Below are 21394 nucleotides of genomic sequence, written 5' to 3'. Positions count from 1 at the left end.
TTGCTGAGAATGAGCTTCATTCTTGCAGTAGATGTAGCTCCTGTGCTGAGGTTTCGACATCTGGAAGGCAGGGGAGGGAGATTGCCGGTGCTGCCCTCACAGTGACTGTGAGAATCACTGAGTTCGTGCATATCAAGGGCTCCAAGGGTGCCTGGCCACAGGTGTTGACTCTGTTTTACTATAGCACAGCCTGTGATTCACTGGACAAAGTTCCAGACCCTTCTGTGCTGCTACCCAGAGCCAGGCCCTGTGGCTGGACCCCACTTCAAGGCCCCCATGTCCACTGGGCCTCTTAGTTCCTTTTGGCCCCACTCCCCTGATAACCCATTGTACCCCCACTATTCAGAGAGCTCAGGGGGCAGAGGGTAAATTCCTCTTGTGATAAAATTTTGCAAGAGTCCTTTGAATTCCCAAAGGCTGGACCATGAGACCCAAAGTGGGTGCTGGCCCCGTGGAACACAAAGCAGGAGCCTGAATGACTGACAGGCTTCAGCAGCGGCCACGTAATCAGAGCTTGGACTGACAGCTGGAGAGTGGCAGAGTGTCTTGATAAGGGAGCTGAGGCCATGTGGTTGGAGGAGGAGGCTTTTCCTTACATTGTGGCCTACCAGCAGGCAGTACTTGGGGGTGCTCATGCATAAGTGGGGGGAGCAAAGTCTCCTCTCCCATAGTGTCAGACACTGTAGCTTTGTCCCCATTTGGGGAAGGCTGGTCCACAGTGCCTGTCCGGTCACAAAAGGGTAAAGAATCAAGGAACATTTGAAGGTTAGAAAGAGGCTCTGTTCTCTGTTCCTTGTTTTTTATTTATTTATTTATTTTTAAAATTTTTAAATTTTTTAATTTTTTTTTAAATTTTTGGGTCACTTTTTTTTTTAAACATTTATTTATTTATTTCTACAAGCACTGGGTACAGTCAGAAGCGCGGGAGGGTGAGAGAATTCACCAGAGCCAGAGCGGGGAGCAGAGCAGGCAGAAGGACCGAAGCACACTGCTGAGGGGAGCAGCGGGCGGCAGGAGAGGTCTGCGCGCCATGTGGGACCCTCCTCCGGTGGCCGGGATAGAACCAGCACCGTGGAGGCCTTGGGCAGCTTCGCAACCCAGCGCTCAACCACTGCGCCACCGGGGAGGCTCCTTTTTTTTTTTTAAATTACAGTTTGTTGAGGTCCCAAGACACGCAGAACATAATATTTGCCATGTTGACCATTTCTAAGTGTTCAGTAGTGATAAGTATGTTCACCAACCTCCAGAACTTTTTCATCTTGAAAACTGAACTGCTGTACTCATGAAACACTAACCCCTCCATGTTCCTACCGCCCACCCCCACCCCCCGGGCTCCTGGTAGCCACCCTTCTACTTTCTGCTTCCATGATAACCCTGCAGACACCTGACATCAGAGGGATCATCCGGGATTGGATTCTGTTTCTCGCTGAGCTTGTGTGTTGCCTAGCAACTGTGACACCATCTTCCTACCTCCCGGCCATGACTTCTCGGTCTTCTCCTTCGGGGCCACCTGTCTGTGCTCAGCCCACAAGTGCTGCTGTTCTTTGCACCCAGTCCTTGGCCGGCATGGCCCCCCCTTTGTGCCTTTTCTGGGTGCACTCCCTGAGGCGTGCTTTCAACCACCATCGAACAGCCGGCTGGATTGGGGTGGAGCCTCAATCCAATGGTGAATGTCTTTATATGAGAAAGGAGAAAGACACTTGGGGAGAAGGTCACGTGACCATGGACAGAGAGACTGTTGTAGGCAGCTGCAAACTAAGGACCCCATGATTGCTGGGAGCTCCCAGAAGCTACCAAAAGGCAAAGACTTTCCTAAGAGCCTCCAGACAGTGGAGTCTAGGCTTCTACTTCCAGGAAGGTGAGAGGATGATTTTCTGTTGTTTCAAGCCATTCAGCCTATGAGCATTTGTTTAGCAACCACAGGAAACTGAAAGAAGCCCCAAAGCTTTCCTAACCTGCGTTTCTTAACCTAGATTATGAGTACAAGGGGGCTGGGTTTAATATTGCTTTAAAAATAAACATATGGGGGCCTCCCTAGTGGCACAAGGGGTTAAGTCTCAGCACTATGAAGATAGCTACAGCCACTGTAGCAGGAGTTCAATCCCCGGCCAGGGAGGTGACCCACATGGTGAGGCAGACCTCTTCTGACTCTCCCCCTGCCCCCCTCAGCAGTGTATTTCAGTGGATCCACCTGTTCTGCTCCCCACTCTGTCTCTGGTGAATCCTCTCACCCACTGCACCTCTGGCCTATACCCCAGTTCTTGTATGCATAAGTAAATAACTCTTTAAAAGAAAAAAATAAAAATAAGCATATGATCTATATACATTTGTGATTTCAGGGTAATAAAATTTAGGATGAAGGGACAGCGGAAAAGGCACATCTAGCAACTCTAGGCTCTGCCGAAGCCTTTAGATTGGCACATTGGCTGGTCGTTTGCAATGTGGGAAGATGACTGTAGGACTGTGGGGCATGTATGGGGCAACTTTCCGGGGCTGGATTTGAACTTCAGAGATCATGGGGTATCTTGGGTCGCCCAGAGGCCGCACAAGCTCTGTGTCTTGCCAGCGAACATTTTGTGTGGTTGTGGATGGGGCAATGAGCCGGCAGGGACGATGTCAAGCACAGGATGTGCCCCTCCTTTCTCCCTGGGAAGGCCTGGGACAGGGAGGCTATCTGGGGGGGTCTGGCAAGTGTCCCTTAGCAAGTTGTATGGGGGCCCTGCTGACCACCACACCTGCGTGGAGGCAGCTCTCCCCTGTTTGGGGTGTCTGGGGCAAGGCTGGGTAAGAGCTCTGTCTACCTCAAAGTGGGCAAGGTGGGAGGAGCCCCACAGTACGAAGATGGCATTATCTGGACCCATGCCAGGCTTTCTTGCTGCCCACGGGGTTTCCAGGAGAAAGGCCTCATTGAGGGCCAGAAAGAGCCTCCCCGCCCCAGAAAGGGATAGAGACAAAGTAGTGAGTGGGAGGAGAGGCAAATCCCCACCCCAGGGTCCTCACCACTGCCTCCTTCTCAGCCCCACTGACTTCACAAAAACTGACCTCCGGAAGCACTTTCCTGTCTTTCTCAGCCAGGGATTTGGAGCCAGCTTAGCAGAGGTGGGGGGTGACTGCTTAGCGCTTTTCCTCCCTGCATGGGTCTCTGCCTTGCAGTTCAAGGAAACAGGCATTCCAGGACTCCTCGATAAATGGACATTACTGTTGTCAAAAAACTTTTGAGGATGGAAAGTGGATATGGAGTGACTTCTAGACGTATTCTGAACAAATAGACTTTGGTCTGGATGTAAGGTAAAAGCACACTTTGAAAAGTGGGTAGAGATGGGACAAAGTCACTCTATACCTCTCTTAAAACTGAGTTGCTTAATGGATATTCTGGGAAAAGGATATAATTCTTTTAAGAGCCAGGCTGCCCTGCAGCTGAAGCCAAGTCATAAAAGTGGGATGTACAAAGGTTAGTGAAGAGACCGATCCTTGGTCATGTCTAATGGTCATCTGGGAGGGGTATTTGGAATGGCTAAAATGCTGACTGCCGAGGAAACCAATGATTGGAAAAATAACATCACAGGACTTTTTATATGGCCCAGTGGTACTATGATGCAATGTGATTATTTTTCTGCCTTTCTGTTTTTGCCACAGGAAAAGGAAGAAGTGAGGGAATCAGAGGAGCACTCAGATGTCTAATTACCAGTGTTTCTCTCTGATAAAGTATAAACAGGCTGCTAAAGAATTCTTTGGCTACAGCAAAAAACAACAGCCTTTAAAAACTTTGGATGTCAACATGCCCTAATTTGCAAAGCACTGGAGCTATGTATAACCCCAAAGATAATCTTTTTTTCCAAGGAATGATTAAGCAGAGTGGAAAAAAAAAAAAACCTCCCCAACTCCCCATTCCTGGGCCTGGGGCAGACATCATTAATCAATCAAGGCAGGTCTTTCCATGGAACCTAAATGCTGCCCCAGAACTCTTCTCAACAATGTGTGCCTGATGACTATAAATAGACCAGAATTGGTGTGTGAGCTGAGCTAACTAAAGAAGCACCTACTGCGTTGGGTTAAAAAAATGTAGTCTTTTGAGTCAAATCTAAGCTCAGCCACTTAAATGTGCAGATAAGTTTCCTCACCTGCCAAATGCAGGTAATCATAGTCAGGATTACATTAATTACCATATCTAAAGAGCTCAGAAAAGGAGGAATAGTAAATACTCAACAAATATTTTCTTCCCTTTCCAGAATAAGGAGTTAAAGATCTTTGGCTACTTAACCTTAGAGGATGAATCAGTTTAAGTCATAACCTGTGAGTGAAGATTTATTCCACAGATATATTTAGTAACTGCGATGTGCCAGATCTGGTATAAAATGCTGGGTTTTCAGCAACTAGTGAGACAAGGAAATCACTGATTTTTTTTTCCTAGGTGATACATAGAAATCTAGCTAAAAGTTGGCATTCTTTGAAGTGTAATGATATATTGACAAGTATTGGCTTGTATTCAGATGTTTTGCATTACAAATTCTATTTAATGGAAAAAGGGATACTGAAGAAGATAAGGACCCAATTAAACACTCAGTTATTCAACCCTATTAATGGGGGTGGGGAAAATGAGAGAAATGGGACAATGTAGGCATTCAATACCCAAATATGAGGAATTTCAGGAAAAGAGAGATGAGGCAATTAAGAGGAGAAAATCATCAAAGAGTTAATATAAACATATTCCCCAACTTGAAGGCAGGTGTCTCTGAATAGAGGGTCATAGAAGGGCAGGGCAAATGAATGCAAAAGATCTTCAGCAAGGCTTGTACCATGTCATTTCTGCATCCCCCAAGTAAAGAAAAAAGTGGAGAGGAGAGAGAGTTGTGGAGATCTAGGTACATGTAAAGAAACAAGTAAAAATGGCAACAGACTTTTAACCCGTATTTTTATACCCAGACATTTTGTCAATCAAGTGTGAAGGTAAAGACTTCAGTGACTTAAAAAAGACTTGTTAAAGAATAATTCTTTCAGATAAAATCATGATTCTCATACAATGAAGATATGTCAAATATCTTTAATTTATTATCAGTGAGGAAACCAGTAAGATGTTATAACCAGTTTAAGGACATCAAAGAAACAGAAATTTATAAGGAATGAAGGAGTTTTGAAATGAGTTTGCAGATAGAATTGAGACTGGGGTGTTTACCTCTTATCCATAGATAAGAATGACTTTGCATTGCTGTCAGTTATCTGCAATTTAGACCTATTAAATAGCTCAAAGGCCCTAACAGGCACAGAACCAGAATCAGATAACTGGGGAGTCTTTTACCATAGCACAAAAATTTCAAGTACACTCCCAGGGGACTTTCACCCCTAGTCTTATTGAGAAATAATGGACATCATCACTGGGGTAACAGCAAGATGGCCTGGCTGACCAAGTATCTCCTGTTAGGGCGCTACTAGAGAATGTGAATCATCCAAAGGGGGGAGTACATTAAAAAAGAGGACAAGAGAGATGTGAGATCCCCAAAGAGAGAATAGGGTCTCCAGCAATGAGGGGTATGACCCCAGCCCTCCAGGGGAGCACTAGTGTATGGCTCGGCCAGCTCAGTGCAACTGGAGGGGTGACTCCAGGCAGTGGAACCAACATGCTAGAGCACATGGAAGATGTCATGGAAAGGCCTTTGGCAGAGATGTTAAAGCTTTTAGAGAACATGAACAGTATTCGAGACCTAAAGTGAGTCAAAAAATGCAGCCAGGATTAATTTAGGGATTCCTGGGAGGCTGTGCAAGAGTGGAGCTAAATAGAGCTCACTTGCTTAGTTATTGCAACATGATTACTATTTACTCCTCCAACAACTGTGATGAAGCATGGAGGGGAAGTGATGGGTACACATGGAGAGGAATGACCAAAGTCGCAAACAGCATGTAAAAGAGATCAGATGGAGGCACCAAAGCATTGGGCAGGGAGCTGTTACTTTTCATTAAAAACGTGTGTACAGGGCCTCCCCGGTGGCGCAGTGGTTGAGCGCTGGATTGTGAAGATGCCCGCAGCCTCTACAGCGCTGGTTCGATCCCTGGCCAACGGTGAGGGTCCCACATGGCGCGCAGACCTCTCTTGCCACCCGCTGCTCCCCTCAGCAGTGTACTTCGGCCTTTCTGCCTGTTCTACTCTCCGCTCTGGCTCTGGTGAATTCTCTCACCCTCCCATGCTTCTAACTGTACTCAGTGCTTGTACAAATAAATAAATAAATCTTTAAAAGAAAAAACATATGTACATACATCCACACATCCGTGTGTAACTATACATATGTTTATTAAAAATAATTGGAAAACAGTAATGACACCTAAGAAGGGTCTATATTCTTCAGGGCTAGGAGGTGTGGTAATCTCCAACTGCTAGTGAGGCATAAATCTGTAGTCTTTTTTTTTTTTTTTTGGTGGGCATTTTTATTTTATTTTATATATTTTTTGCATCATTTTTCATTTTTGCACAATGTATACTCAATGGAATATTACTCAGCAATCAAAAAAGATAAACTCATGCAATTTGCAGCAACATGGATGGAGCTGGAAGGGATCATGCTCAGTGAAATAAGCCAGAAAGAAAAAGAAAAATACCGGATGGTCTCATTCATAGCAGGAATTTAGAAAATCTAAATAAGGGACCAGGAAAAAGACTAAATCAGTAGTCTTTTTGGAAGGTCACTTGGCAGAATCTAATGAGATTTTAACCTACACACCCCTGCCTCAGCGGTCTTCCTTCTTGCCTTTATCCTCAGAGAAATACATGTACGTGTGCTAGAGGAAGCTTGCTCACGGGTGCTGCTGGGGTGCTGTTCTAAGGTGAAAAAAATGGCAATGCGATGGATTGGCCAATAAAAAGGAAAGGCAGTACAGCAAGACAAAGTCCATCTTTACAGTGCTGCTGACGGGGCTGTGTGTGCCACATGCTGACTCAGAAGTCTCCCGACAGGCTGCACACTGAACAGGTTCCAGAATAACATTCATGTTAAAGTTGCAATCAAACCCACCCCAAACAAAACAGTACATTTTGTTATGTTCACATAAGCATGTCTATGCGCAGGGAAAGTTCTAGAAGCAGCCATACCCAACTGATAACAGTAATCAAGTGGGGACTTTCCTATATCTGTACTATCTTTCAGGGGAGAGGGGGAAATGCAAATCTGTTTTTTTTTTTTTAATTTAAGAAACATACCAGTTTCAGGTGTACAGTGCAAGGATTCCATATTTGTATATATTGTGAAGTGATCACAATAATTCTAGCTAAAGCCTATTACCACACCCAGCTATATATTTTTTTTCTTGTGATGAGACATTTTAAGATCTACTCTCTTAGCAACTTTCGAATATGTAATACAGCACTAACTAGAGTCACCATGCTGTAAAATACCCCAGCACTTATTTTACAACTAGAAATTTGTACCTTTTGATCCCTTATTTTGTTCACCCCTACCCCACTCTATCCCTTGCCTCTGGCAACCACCAATTTGTTCTCTGTATTTGTGAGCTTGACTTATTTTTTTTTTAAGATTCCACATACAAGATCTATGGTATGTCTTTGTCTGACTCATTTCCCTTAAGTTCCATCCATGTAGTCACAAATGGCAAGATTTCATTTTTTATGGGTGAATAATAGTCCTCTCTCTCTCTGTGTGTGTGTGTGTGTGTGTGTGTGTGTGTGTGAGAGAGAGAGAGAGAGAGAGAGAGAATCACATTTTCTTATCTGCCCATCCATTGATGTGCACTTAGCTTGTTGTTGTGTCTTGACTATTGTAAATATTGCTGCAACAGACATGGGGTGCATATATCTTATTGACTTAGTGTTTTCATTTTCTTTCGATCCAAATCAAGATGTAGATCATATGGTGGTTTTATTTGTAAATTTTCAAGTAACTTCCATGCTGTTTTCCATAGTGGCTGCACCAATTTGCATTCCCAGGACAGTGCACAAGGCTCCCTTTTCTCACTTCCTCACCAGCACCCACCATCGCTGGCCTTTTTGTGGAGAGCCATTCTGGCAGGTGTAAGGTACTATCTCATTACGGTTTTGATTTGCATTTCCTTGATGATTTGTCATGTTCAACACCTTTCCCCATGCTTGTTGGTCAATCTCTAGATCTTCTTTGAAAAAATATCTATCCAGATCTTCTGCCCATTTTGTAATTCAATTGTTTGTTTTGCTGTTGTGTTGTAGGAGGGCTTTATATATTCTGGATACTCACCTCTGTCGGTTATGTAACTTGCAAACATTTTCTCCCATTCAATAGGCTGCTTTTTCATTTTGTTGATGATCTCCTTTGCTCTGCAGAAACTTGAATTTGATGTAGCCCCACTTGTTTATTTTAGCTTTTGGTGTCAGATCCAAGAAATCAGCACCGAGACCACACTCAGCTTCTTTTCTTTTTAGTTTTTCAGTTGTGGTAAAAGACACTGTAACATAAATTGACTCTCTTACATAACATAATTGACTATCTTAACCATTTTTATGTGTACAGTCCAGGAGTGTTAAACATATTCACAGCACTGTAAAACTGATCTCCAGAACTCTTTTCATCTTGCAAATTGGAAATTCTGTACTCACATTAAATTCAACTCCCTGTTCCTCCCTCCCCAGCCCTGGCAACCACCTTACTTCTATTTCTGTGAACCTGACCACTTGTGGTCCTTGATATCGGGGTGTTTGTCTTTGTGTGTCTGGTTTATTTCACTTATTGTAATAGCCTCAAGGCTTAGCCGTGTTGTACAATGCACCAGATTTTCCTTCCTTTTTTAAAATTTTTTAAAAGATTTATTTATTTATGCGTACAAGAACTGGGGTACAGGCCAGAGGTGCGGGGGGGTGAGAGGATTCACCAGAGACAGAGTGGGGAGCAGAACTGGCGGATCTACTGAAATACACTGCTGAGGGGAGCAGTGGGTGAGACAGGAGAGGTCTGCTGCGCCATGTGGGTAGATCCCTGGCTGGGGATCCAACTTGTGCTGCAGTGGCTGGCAATAGCTTGATAGCGCTGTCTTTAACCCCTGCGCCACCAGTGAAGCCCCATATTTTCCTTCCTTTTTAAAACTGAGTTGTGCTGTCTCTTTTAAAGAGAATGTATTCGTGTGTTTTCAGTGAAATTAAATCTATAACTTTTGAAAGAAAAAGCAAATGCACACTTAGTGCAATCAATTGGAAAAAAAATACTCAAAATATTATTCATTTATTTCTGGGTTAGGCAATTATGGCCATTTCAATTTTCTTTCATATATTCATTTTAGTTTAAATCATGTGTTATTTTAACACTAGGGAGAAAAGTAAAAATAGAAAGCAAGGAAGTGTGCCATTCTGGTTTTGGCGCATCACCCGGGGAGCCGGCAGTTTAGAAAGCAGCAGTGTCTGACTTAGTGCCTTAGGGATATAACTTGTCGAATCTGGAGACAGGGATGGAGTGTGTGTGCCCAAGCCAGGCCTCTGGGTGTGGCCCAGCCCCAGACTGAGGTGACTACCTTGTCCTAGAGACCCCATGAACCAGGTGTTGATAAGTCAGAGCTCCAGGAGCTAAGGCTCTGTGAGGCTCTGGCCATAGCTGCCCCCATAACTGTGCTGTGATCAGTCCAACCTCCACCCAAACTCTGAAAGGGCATCCTCATGTGCCCTCCAGACTGGAGCCTCCTGGCTTTGGCCACACACCTCTTTGTCACCCATCCTCCTGGCCTTCATGTTCATCCTTGAATGAATGGATACAAAAATGTGACATACACATAGGAATATTATTCAGCCATGAAAAAGAAACGAAATCTTGCTGCTTGCAATGACATGGGTGGATCTCAAGGGCATTATGCTAAGTGAAATAAGTCAGACAGAGCAGATAAATACCGTATGATCTTACTTGTATGTACAATCTAAAACCAAAACCAAAACAGAAGAACAAGCTTATAGATACAGAGAGCCAGATTGGTGATGGCAGAGGAGGGGCCAAGTGGGGAGAGAATGGTTGAAGAGGTCAAAAGGTACAAACGTCTGTTGTAAAAATGTGCTGGGGATGTAATGCTATTGGAGGTGGGGCTCCCACCTGCTGCGCTGGGGACAAGTGGAGGTGCTTTAAGGACAGTCTAGTGAGGAGGACAGAAGTGTGTAGGACTCAGGGAACGGTGAGAAACTGGATGTGGAGGAGTGGTTTAGGGGAGGGCCCAGGATGCCTCCAAGTTCCTGACGTGAGAGGATGTGTCTTCCTGGACATGGCCCTCAGAGAGTCCAATCACCAGAGCTCACCCACAGCCTGTCCTTGTGAGGGACAAGGTCTCCATGGCGGCTCTGCTTTTGCAGCAGCAGGGGGCATTGAGCCCTTCTCCCAAGCCCTCTGTCTTCCTGCCTGTGGCTGGAGACCCTGGTTACCTGCTCTATCTGTGCTTGCATTGGGTGTGACTGGGCCATAGCAGGTTGGGGGAGGCAGACCCCCAAGACAGGACAACCTGAGCTCCTGGGGCTGAAATTGGTCCCACCTCCCCCCAAAGTCAATAGGAACAGATTTTTTTAGGATTTATTTTTATTTATTTATGCATACAAGAACAGGGGTGTAGGCCAGAGGTGCAGGGTGGGGCTGGGGAGGGGTGAGAGGATTCACCAGAGACAGAGTGGGGAGCAGAACAGGCAGACTGACTGAAATACACCATTGAGGGGAGCAGCGGGGAGACAGGAGAGGTCTGCTGCGCCATGTGGGTAGCTCCCTAGCCGGGGATCCAACTCAGGCCACAGTGGCTGGTGATAGCTTGATAGCGCTAAGACTTAACCCTTGTGCCACCAGGGAGGCCCAATAGAAATATTTTTAATTAGAAAGCTGACACTAGAATTTGTACAGAAAAACAAATAACGAGGACCTTCTGAATAAGAAGAGCAGGGATGAGAGACTAACACAAGTTTTAAACAAGTTTTCAAGCTACATTGGTGTTAACAAATGTGGTACTGGCCTGTGAATGGGTAGACAACTCAATGGAATGGATTCAGAGGTTTAGAATAGACCTAGATACATGCAGGAATTCAGTGTATAAGGCAGGGATCTCATTCATAAGCAGGAATTTTAAGTTTATGATCCGCAGTGGTCACCTGCAATCCTACCACTCAATTAATGGTGGTGGGGCTTCTGGTTAGTCACCTAGAAAGAAATTTGGATCCCTTCCTGGGTTTTAACCTAAAATAAGACATAGACTAATTGATATGAAAATGTGAAAATGGAAAGAAACCCTGACAGTGCTAGTAAAATATGGGAGATTTAAAGAAAATGTGAGAGGAGGCAGGCCTTGTAAAATGATGTAAAACTCAGAAATCTTAAAGGGAAAGCTTGAAAAATTCAACAACAAAAAAATAGAACGTGTCTATGAACTGTAGGCCTAAAATCGGTTTACATAGTACCTTTATGTTAGGTACATTTTACCACAGTAAAAATGTCAGTGCAGCTAGAAACAAAGTCAAAAGGCAGTGTTGGGAAATGTGTTTATAACTCACATCAAGACAAAAAATGAATATCCCTAATATAATACGTATATAGAAGCTCCCACACATCTGTACCCTCGATAGGGAAAAAATGGACATCGCTAATATCTACGTAGCATTTTTTTGTGTCCTGGATACTCTTCTAAATACCTTAATTAACCCAGTTGATCCTCACCACAGCTCCAAGAGGTATGAGGTCTATACTGTTAAATCCCCATTGGGGAATTAGGCACAGGCAGGGGAAGGAATTTGCCTCAGGTCACACAGCTGGCAGGCAGCAAAGCTGAGATTCAAACCCAGGCATTCTAGTAGCTTCAGGGACCGGGACTTTAGTCACTATGCTACCCTTTAGGAGGAAAATTATACACCTGACTTTGAAACATGTACTAAGATGCTCGCCCCAATTCATAATACACAAGTGACAATTTAAAGTGCCACAAAGTTCTATTTCCTTTTCTTGCCTATTAGTTTGGTAAAGTGCAATAATATTTGGTGAGTTGGGGAAGCCATTGCCAAGCAGGTGGTCTCAAGCATAGTTGATAGGAATACGAAATGGTTCCATCTCTACGGAGAGCAATAATAAAATTACAAAGACTCAGGTCTTTGACTTGGAAATCGCACTTCTAGTATTTCATCCACCAGATAAATGTGTGCACAGTGTATACATGTATGTGCCTAGGATACATGTATGTAGGTATGTATTTGTAAGAACACACACGCGCGCACGGAGACAAGGATATTCTTTGCAGCATTGTTCATACTAGCAAAAGTTTGGGGAAAAAACCAAATGTCTCTGTGGTTTAAGTCCCCCCGTCTGCACTGCAGTGCTAAGGTGGTGAGGCAGGGGTGGGGGTAGCCACTGTGTGGCTCTGTGTCCTGGTTTTCTCCGCCCCCACATTGCTACACAGGAGGAGCTCGTGAGCCCATCCCTGTAAAATGCTTCCATCCAAGCCTGGCACGGAGCCCCGTCTAGGTTTGTCATTATCCAGGGAAGCTCACATAACACAGGTGGGCTGTGCACCCCTCTCCCCTCCATAGGGGGAACACGAGGGGTAGGGGAGTCCGGGGGTCTCTGGTGGTGAAGGTTCAAGCCGCTTGGAGACAGACAACAGGTTATGCCAGAAATGTCAAATCACACCAAATGGAAGCATGGCAGAGACTGATGCCCAGCTAAGAGGCACAGGGCAGCCTGGTGCCTGGCACGGGGTGGCTCTCCAAGGAGCCACATGCTGGTCTGTCACCCCCTGGCTTGCTCTGATGGGTGGTAAGTGGCAGTGGGAACTCCTCCTTCAGAAGATCTGCAGGAGCCATACCAAGGGGAAAGCCCCCAACCAGGAGGTCTCTCCCATCAGCCCCCCTAGGTGAACAGCTGATGTTCAAGGTCAGCAGAAGAAATTGGAGAGGCCAAAAGTGCACCTCCTGTGAGGTCTTCCCTGGGGGCCCCTCAGACCCCTCAGACATCTCTTACATCCCACCAACTAAAGCCTAGTCACAGGCCACCGAGCAGGGGGCAGTCGAGAAATAACTCGCTGGCTGGCAGCACTGCCTTCCTGAACAAAATACACGCCCAGTGATGGGAATGTTCTGGAAGGAGATGGTTGCCCAAATCTGTCAATGATCAAACACTGAGTGGTAGCCTTTTAAGTGGCAAAAACTGTCATGTTTTTTTATCACAATTGTGTTTTATCACAATTCTTAAAACTTGGGCTTGTGTTTGGAAGGACTAGGTGAACCTGAATATGGGGGGAGGCTCGGCCACCTGCATTTTCCTGGTCAGCGTTTAACTGCGGGGTGGGGGGGGGGGAGCAGGACTCATGGAGCATCGCACCTGGCTGGGGGACGCGGCGCTGTGATTGGACAACCTTCGACACGTGGTGCTGAAGGCTGGGGGCGGAGGAGGAAGCACAGGTGGGGGCGCCCAGCCCTACAGCCGCCCTGACATCTGCCGCTGGGATGTAGCTGGGAACCCTCCTTAACGTGAGTCACACCTGAGCTGGGACCTGGAGGGGCCTGGGGTCGCGTCACCTAAGTGGAGTGTCCTGCTCACAGGTGCACCTTTAGGTAGTGAGGATCCAGTTCTTGCCTCAGTGAACCTCGACCCTGTCTTCCAGGACAGCCCCCCAGAGCGCTGTCTTTTTCTCCTTCCCCATTTTAGAGGTTCCCCCACCTTTCCCTGCACCATCTGGGAATTTACTTTTGAACTTGAGCTGTTCACTCTTAGCTACACCCCACGTGGAGCGTTCCCCTGGCTCCGAGAATACCAGGGGAAAGTCTTGTCCAGATGGGCTTGCATTTCCTCAGCACCCCCAAAATGAAGGGTGGTGTAGGGTAAGGTAAAAAGTATCAGGCTTTGGACCTCCCCTGGTGGCGCAGTGGTTGAGTGCTGGGTTGCGAGGCTGCCCGCAGCCTCTGCAGCACCGGTTCGATCCCCGGCCACCGACGAGGGTCCCACCAAAAAAAAAAAGTATCAGGCTTTTGTGCCCTCCCACCATTAGGACTGATGATGAATCCTTGTGGTCCCGAAGGCATGCCTGATGGCGGGCACCTGCAGTAGGGTGTGGGCCTATGGAGATGGGATTCACCTGGGCTAAGGCTGGGCTTATAAGGGGACGCCAGCAGAAAGGCCTGCCAGCCTCCCGGCCCCCCAGGACCCCTGCCTGCTGTGTACCTGGTAAAATCCCAATAAAAGCCTGAAAAGCCACTGAGAGCTCCAGGACTCTCTCCTCCTTTATCCCGTCTGCTCGGATCATAGAGATCCTGCCCCGTGTCTTCCTGCCCTTACAGGTGGTTTCCAACTTCCTTGAAAGAAGACCTGGGAAGGAAAGTGGGGAGCATAATACAGAGACCAAAGGAGGGGGTGGCTAGAGAGAGGTTTAGCCACTTCTGCCTCCTTCCCGGTGCCCGGAGGCCTGCGTGGTGCCCACGTGCCCGGTGCTCAGAGGGGTGGGGCAGGAGGGGGGCGCGGAGCAGAGGGCAAGTCTGTCCAGGTCTTTCCATGTGATGAAACCATCAGTGGTGCCCAGAGCAAGTCAGGGTCAAAACGGGAACCCCCTGGGTAGTGATAAATGGACATTTCTCTGCAGATTTTACACTGCTCTCTAGGGAAAGTGCTGGAACTGCTTGCCTTCAACACGTTTTTTACAAATCACGCTGAAGAGGAAGCGCAGCCCGGGCTCTCGGGCTCGCCAGGGACATTAATCTCTTCCAGGTGCTGAAATGCTAAGGCAGCGGCAGGGCTGCAGGAAGCCCCCCATAGCACTTACAGGAGGGGGCTGAAAAACATCCCCCCAGCTCCCTGCAGTGCCAGGTGTTGGTGGGGGGGGAGAGGGGGGATAGAAATGTTGGGGCGTCTGGTTCATCTGGGAGCCCTGGAAGAGTCACTTCTTGGCCTGCGCGCAGAAGCCCTGCTTTTCTGGATGCCCTGCCTTCCTCGTGCCACCCTCCCCTCCCTATGCAGCGCTGGGCTCTGGGTCTCCTCCACAGTCACCTCCTGTTCCCGCCAGGCCCCTCCCACCCGGTGCTTGGTGTCTGGCCTTGACCCTCCTCTCTGCCTCCATGGGGTGTGGTGTGATCACAGCCTGTCCCCCACCTGGCTCTGCGTCCTCACTCGGTCTCCCCACTCCTTTCACTAGGCCTGGCCCACTGTCAGGCCCTGCTTCCCCACCCCGCTGTGCTGCAACAAGCTTTTCCAGAGCAGAGAAGCGCCACCTCACAGTCCCTAAAATCAAGGCACATATTCACCCTCTGTCCATTCCACCTTCCCTGAGTCCCTCCTGCCTGCCGGGGCCTTCACCTCTGCGCAGGGGCCGTCTGCAGCTTATCCTGCTCTGATTTGAGAGCTATTTATTTTGTTAGATTTCACCTTGACGCTTCCCTTCCCTCTGCTCCGCCCTCGCCCCCTCCTCCTGCCAACATGGTTGTGAATCTTGTTCTCAGGCACCACAACCAAAGCTAACAAAATGTTCTCTTAGTGTTTTAATTTCCTGCACCAGGGAGCCAGCCTGGGCGCCTCAGACTGAGGAGGTAAGCTAGAGGATGCATAGGAAAGTGAAAGGCTTTTAAGGGTAAAGATTTAGCCTCATCCTCCTGTAGACCTTAATGATGGGATAGTAAATATTTGTGTGTTGCCTTTTTTAAAAAAAGATTTATTTTTACTTATTTGTGCATACAAGAGCTGGGGTGTAGGCCAGAGGTGCAGGGGTGTGTGTGTGTGAGAGGATTTACCAGAGACAGAGTGGGGAGCAGAATAGGAAGGCTGACTGAAATACACTGCTGAGGGGAGCAATGGGCGAAACAGGAGAGGTCTGCTGCGCCATGTGGGTAGCTCCCTGGCCTGGGATCGAACTCATGCTGCAGTGGCTGTGGATAGCTTGATAGTGCTAAGACTTTAATCCCTGCACCACCAGGGAGGCCTTGTTGCAGCCTTTGAGGGGTAACATTTCTTTAAATGTTTGCCAGCGCAACCAGTGAACTAGCTGATTCAGACAGGGGTCGTCAAGGAGCACCCAAGTCATTAGGTGAAAACTAGCTGGGGAACCGGATGGGTGCATGGGGCCCAAACATCATCCACTGAATTACTGGCTAATCACAGGTGGGAAGTGAACTAAAAGTCTGTGATGGAGTGACCCAGTTTGACATGACTAGTAGAGGAACTATATTATCTGCTTCCTGATGTCATGTGCAGTGAGCTGTTCTTGCTCAGGTAGTTGGCCTTAATCTAATCACCTTAATTTCTTAACCAATGTTCCTGGAAGAAAGTCCCAATAATTGATTGATAGATTGATAGATATTTAGACATCCATCACTTAACAATGTGGGTATGTTCTGAGAAATGCATCATTCATTGACTTCATAATTGTGTGAACATTAGAGAATGTAATTACACAAATCTAGATGGTAGAGCCTACTGCACAACTAGGATATATGGACGAGCTTATTGGGACCACTGCCATATAGGTCATCCATCACTGACCATAACGTTAGGCAAGGTATGACTGTGTAATAGATATAGTCCCCTATTTACTATATAATGTAGTTATATACCATAATGTCTATAAAGATAGATACTATATAATAGGCATATTTATTATAAGGAACTGGCTCATGTGATTATGGAGGCTGAGAAGTCCCAAGATGTGCAGTTGGCAAGCTGGAGACCCAGGAGAGCTGACGGGGGTAAGTGCTAGTCTGACTTGTACCATCAGAAGAATGCATGATTCATTTAAAGTCTGAAGGCAGAGAAAACAGTGTCCCAGCTCCAAGGTATCGGGCTGAAGAAATTTCCTCTTACTCATGGGAGGTCGGCTCTTTTCTTTGTATCCAGGCCTTCACTTGGTTGAAAGAGGCCTACCAACATTAGGGAGAACAATCTGCCTGATTAGTCTACTGGTTCAAATGCTAACTTCTTCTAGAAAAACATTCACAGGCACCACCAGGATAATGTTTGAGCAAATGCCTGGGCTCAGTCAAGTAGACACATAAAATCAAACATCCCACCATCCTGGTTATGTAATGAATAAACGTCTCCACTACAAATTGGGAAGGATTCTTGTATAAGAGTTGTTCAGTGTTTCCATGTTCTGTGGTTCAAATGAGGGACCCAGAGTTTGGAAAAGTCCACTTTAGAGAAAATGAAGGGGTAGAGGGACAAGTTAAATGGTGCTATAGGGAAACAATTTGAATAGTGCAGAATGTGGATATTCTACGAAACAACTAACCTGGTTTCTTTAAACATAAAGTGATTAAATAAATAAAATTAAAAACATAAATAGATAAATGGTGGGAGAGGCTATTCTGGAATAAATGAGACTAACAACCAAATACAATTTTTGAACTTTGTTTGGATTCTGGTTTCAATAAAGTGTTAGGAAATATATTTTGGGGACCACTAAAGAAATCCATACAGGGAGTGAATATTAGATATTGAGAAATTACCTTACGTATGAAATTACCTTAGGTGTGATAATGGCAGTGTGGTTATTTTTAAGAAGTACATACTAAAATATTTAGGGGATAAAACTTATTTTCAAACATGTCAACAAGAAAAACACACATGTGTAGATAAAGTCAAATGTCACAGTATCAACAATTATTAGGTCTAGGTAGTGGGTGATCATTTAGTCTTTTAACTTTTCTATGTGCTTCAACCTTTTTTTAATAAAAAGTTTATGGAAGTGGGGTTAGGGATGGCATACACTTGTTGATCTGAGTCTTCAATATATCTGGGCACAGGAGGGGTTAATGATGCTACTAACCCCTTAGTAATACTACTAAGTAGATTTGGAAAAAGCTCTTCATTCTGAGAAGCTCAAAAAATATTAGTTATGGACTGAATTGGCCCCTCCAAAGTCCACATATTGCAAACCTCACTCTTATACTACAGAATGTGACTGTTTTTGGAGATAGGATCTGAGCCTTTATAGGGGGAATTAAAGTTAAATCAGGTCATTGGGGTAGTGTCCTTATAGTAAGAGGAAATCAGACACAGATTGGTAGAGAAAAGATGATACGAACCCCTCAGTTTATATGTTGAAGCCCTCACCCCCAGTGTAATGATCTTAAGGATGGAGCCTCTGGGAGATGATTAGGTTTAGATAAGGTCATGAGCGTGGGGTTCTTTTGTGGACTGAACTGTATCCTACCAAATTTGTGTTGAAACTATACCCCTCACTGTGGTGGCTTTCAGAGGTGGGGTAAGATTACTTGCCCATTGCCAAATTACTGTGGCCAGGCCTCAGCTCTGGAGCCAGGGATAGATCCAGTTCCATTGAAAGCACAGACTGAGGATAGAGGAGGAGTTGTTCTCCTCACACTGTGGGGTGTAAGTACCACGGGAAATGTGAATGGGGGCTAGGTAGTAAAAAATGTAGTCTTCTACTGGAATGTTGGTCTTTCTCCATCACCAAAGAGCTCCTGAAAGTCAGCAGCTCTGCTTCTCATGTTTGTATTCCAGAGCCTAAGATAGTAGCAGGCCCTCAAATATTTGCTGAGTTATTTTGCATTTTCAACATGATTCCTGAGAGCCAGTTCTTGAACTAGGGTGACTCCAACCCATGAAATTACTCCCCTTTGTAAGGTCCTAACTAGGTAGACCAGTTGGCCATGTATCAGGAGCTCATTCTCAAAACTTCCTTGAGAGGGAACTGAGAAAAAGATATCTGGTTCATGTTTGGGTCAAAGTGGGGCAGGAGAGAGACACAGTGATAGGTGAAACTGAGGAACAAACACAATCTGACTCTCCCCATTGTCCCCACCATGAATCTACCCACCATGATTCTCCACATCTGCAGGATGGAGTATTGTTACTCTCATGTGTACTGGATTCTGAAAGAGAAAATAAGATTCTGAGTTTAGGTGTGTATCATTCAGTGGGGTATGCCCAAAGTGTTGTTTCTGAAACACCAGTAGACAGGTCTTGCATCCCAAGCACCAGCAGGGTCAGTGCCCAGAGGGTGAAATCAGACAGCCCTTCAGCTAGATGAAATGGACTCCGAAACCACACTGTGAAGCTTAATTTGCTGACCTAGATGTAGTTTGCAGCCCACAAAACCTCATACCACAGCAAAGTTTTTCTTGTGCTGAGACAGCTGACTCTGTGTGATGTTGCAATGACTCAGTTCTCAGTAAAGGGTCTGAAGAAATGAGGGGCAGGGCTGCAGCCCTTCGACCACAGCCCCGAGAGACCTTCCTGTTTATTCCAGGGTGAGAGGAGGGGAACCTTCTCTCTGTGGGCGCTGGTGCTCATGAGAAGGAATAGGACTGGACATTTGGGTTCAAGCTGAGGATACACTGTCTCACTTGATGGCCAGACAGTTATACTGAGAGTCACAATTCAGACTGGACCACAAGGGCCAAAAGCATTTTTGGAAAGTGGTCTTCAAACTATGTGAGTCCAGTTCTATTTTTTCTTGATATCTATGTTGAAATGGAGACTAGGTTTACACCAAGAAGTCTGTCTCAATTAAACTGTGGGTTCTGAGGACGTCCCATTAAACAGAACAGATTGAATGTGTGCATAAGCCTTGGCCTCCTCCAAAAATCCCACTAAACTGTGGATAAAGAGATTTTTTAAATAATAATATTGAAAAGGGGTATATCCATAAGAGAGATAAGAGCAGAGAGGACCAAAAGCCCCTAACTGAACCCTAACTGATGTTCAAGAGAACTAAATTTACTCTGGATGGATTTCCCTGTTGTGAAATATGTATTTGATTATCAACTGTTAAACATTGTTACATAACCAGTGTTTACTGAATTACTTAGCCATCTTTATGCGAGAGTGTGTGTATGTGTGTGTTGTCTTGGTTGATTCGTTTTATGTAAATCTGTGCTGCTTCTGCAGTCACATCTTAGAATATGTGGGCAGAAAGGAGGCGGCAGGGGATTTAAACATAACCATGTGCGTTTATAACACCAACCAGTATTTTTCAACCCTAACATTAGAAGCACCTTCAACTGCTTGTTAAACATGGGAATGCTTGTTAAAAATTCATGTCCCTGGGCTCTCTCTCAGATAGATGAAACAGAAGGAGTGCATAGGGTCGTGGATGGGGAAATTGTTGGGAATCTGCTTTTCCTTAACTGTTTACTTTGAAATTTTTCAAATTTACAGAAATTTTACAAATTTACGGAAAGAATACAGTGCTCACCCCTTTCCCTTCCACTTGGATTCCAACATATGTGTGTAGACTTTCCCACACAAACAAGCAATTCTTGGACACAAGCAAGGTGTGAGAGAAATAAACTCAACTCCATTCTGACACTACTTGGACATAGCATCACATTGCACAGGTCAATTGCTCAGTCCTATGATGACCCTTGACCTCTGGTGTCAATCACAAGTCCAGGTTGTTACTTGGACTTCTGACTGCCTGGCTATAAATCAGCAGTCTCTTCAACCCCCTTTTTTTTTTTTTAAGATTTATTTATGCATACAAGAACTGGGGTACAGGCCAGGCCAGCAGTGTGGGGTACAGGGCAGAGGTAAGAGGATTCACCAGAGACAGAGTGGGCAGCAGAACAGGCGGATCTACTGAAATACTCTGCTGAGGGGAGCAGCGGGTGAGCCAGGAGAGGTCTGCTGTGCCATGTGGGTCAGCAACTGGCTGGGGATCAAACTCGTGATGCAGTGGCTGCAGGGCCTGGTGGCACAAGGGGTCAACCCCTCTTTAGGTTCGATTTATTTGCAAGAATGGTTCATAGAAGTTAGGAAACCCATTTACACACTAGATTATCAATTTATTACAAAAAAGATATACGTAGGGTGCAGTCCTGAACAAAGGGGCTTATGCCTCATGAACTTGGGGCCCTACACAGTGGCAAGTGGACGCATGTGCTGTTTCCCCAGCCAGGAAGCTCTCTGAACCCCTCCTTTCAATTTTTCACAGAGGCTTCCATTCATAGGCATGATTGATGATCTCACTGGTGATTGATTCAATCTCTAGCTCTTCTACTTTCCCAGGAGACTGGGGGTGGCACGGGAAGCTGCAGCTTTCTATTCAAGGCTCGTTCCCCTGGTGGTTTCCAGCCCCCATTCTTAGATGATTTCCAAAAATCACCTCATTAATATAAACTCAGTTGTGTAAGAAGGGACTAGTTACAAATAACAAGAAACACACTTCACCTTTATGGCTCTGAAGAGATTTCAGGAACTTGAGGACAGAAAAACCAAATATTATAATGAAAGATGTTCCTGTTGCTTCAGGAAATTCTAAGCATTTGGGGGGCTGAGTCAGGAACTGTGAGTAAAAATAAAATATATGCAAGAAATTAATTTTCATCATCTAAATGACCAAATATGTGTATTTCTTTTAAAACTCAATATTATACCTAGATTACACAGTTAACATTTCACTATATATATTTTTAAATGTTTCCCTTTTATTGATATTGAGCTACCATTGTTTTACATCCTTGCTAGTGTTTTGACAGTAT

The sequence above is a fragment of the Talpa occidentalis genome, unplaced genomic scaffold (assembly GCF_014898055.3).
Source record: "Talpa occidentalis isolate TD23 unplaced genomic scaffold, MPIMG_talOcc4v2.1, whole genome shotgun sequence".
NCBI classification, from domain to species: Eukaryota; Metazoa; Chordata; class Mammalia; order Eulipotyphla; family Talpidae; genus Talpa; species Talpa occidentalis.
This window is presented reverse-complemented; position numbering follows the sequence as displayed.